The sequence below is a fragment of the Prionailurus bengalensis genome, chromosome A1, assembly GCF_016509475.1.
Source record: "Prionailurus bengalensis isolate Pbe53 chromosome A1, Fcat_Pben_1.1_paternal_pri, whole genome shotgun sequence".
NCBI lineage: Eukaryota > Metazoa > Chordata > Mammalia > Carnivora > Felidae > Prionailurus > Prionailurus bengalensis.
This window is the reverse complement of record NC_057343.1, coordinates 236,066,900-236,068,426: the sequence shown is the minus strand read 5'-3', so window position 1 is coordinate 236,068,426 and position 1,527 is coordinate 236,066,900.

The following is a 1,527-nucleotide window of genomic DNA, read 5'->3' as shown; positions in this document are numbered from 1 at the left end:
ATGCATCATTCTTTATAGAGACGAACTAAGGGTTAGGAACAATAGTCCGACTAGTCCTCAGTCACTGTCGCAAGATTGGATACCATCCACCCCACGGCCCTACATGCCTGTTAATTCCCCCTAAGTTGGAAGGATCAGACCTTCCCATTAGTCCAGGAGAGCCCTGTTTACCCTGGTTGTACCTAAGTCTCACTCAGTTGAGCACTGGTCCCAGATAGAAGTGCCTCAGGTTGGATAATACACAACAGAGTCTCTTCCTCGTGGCCACATCCTTTACCTCTTAGCTATAGATTCTTCTCATCAGCAGGTTGGGGGGGGTGGTCTTTTGTGAAGTAATATCCAGACTGTGGGAGGACATTCTTGCTGCAGTTCTGACGCAGCAGATGGGGTGGGGGGAGGGAGCCAAGGGCCCTGGGGCCTCCTGTCATCTACTAGTTAGGACCCAAGGCAAGGAACTTAGCCTCTCTGACCCTCAGTTTTGTCCCCTGAAAACTGGAATTAGGCTACATGACAAAGATGTCTTGAGGATCACGTGTGAGCTAGGAATGCAGCCCCACATTCCTCATACACAATTCCAAATCTTAACGTGCCTAAAAACCTAAGGGTGTGGTCATTTCATTTAGCAGCAAGATCTGAACTGTTGGAGGGTCAGTTATAATCTTTTTTAATATGAGTGAGCTTGTATGTTGTTTATAGATTTCTCTTAAAAAATACAAATGGGGGCGCCTGGGTGGCTCAGTCAGTTGAGCATCCAACTTTGGCTCAGGTCATGATTTCATAGTTCATGGGATCGAGCCCCATATGGGGCTCTGTGCTGTCAGAGTCTGCTTGGGATTTTCACTCTGTCCTCTCTCTCTGACCACCCCCAACTTGGTCTTTCTCTCTCTCAAAATAAATAAATAAACTTAAAAAAAAATACAAATGAAGTTGACGCCCAGGTGCTATACCAGACCTAACGTAATATCCTATGTTTACGCCATTGTACCCATTGTATTAGGGCTCTCCAGAGAAATAGAATTGATAGGATGGATGGCTGGAGTGATAGATGATGATAGATAGACAGAGTTTATTTTAAGGAATTGGCTCATGTAATTGCAGAAGCTAGCAAGTCCAAAATCTGCAGGTAGACCAGTAGGCTGGAGACTAGGGAATCGTTGGTGCTGTAGTTTAGGTCCAACAGCTGTTTGATGACAGCATTCCCTCTTCTTCTGAAAACAGTCTTTTTCTCTTAAGGATTTCAATGGATTGGATCAAGCCCATCCACATAATGGATGTACTCAAGGTCTGTTGTACTCAAGGTCTGTTGAACCTGTTGTACTCAAGGTCTACTAAATTAGATGTTCGTTTCATCTAAAACTGTTCTCACAGAAGCACCTAGAATAGTGTTTGACAGAATATCGGGGCACCATTGGTGCAGCCGAGGTGACACATAAAATTAACCATCACAGCCATGTTCCTTTATAAAATCAGAAAAATGGAATGTTGATGCAGGTCTGGGGCCACCTCAAGGTCAATTGGTTCTGTCCA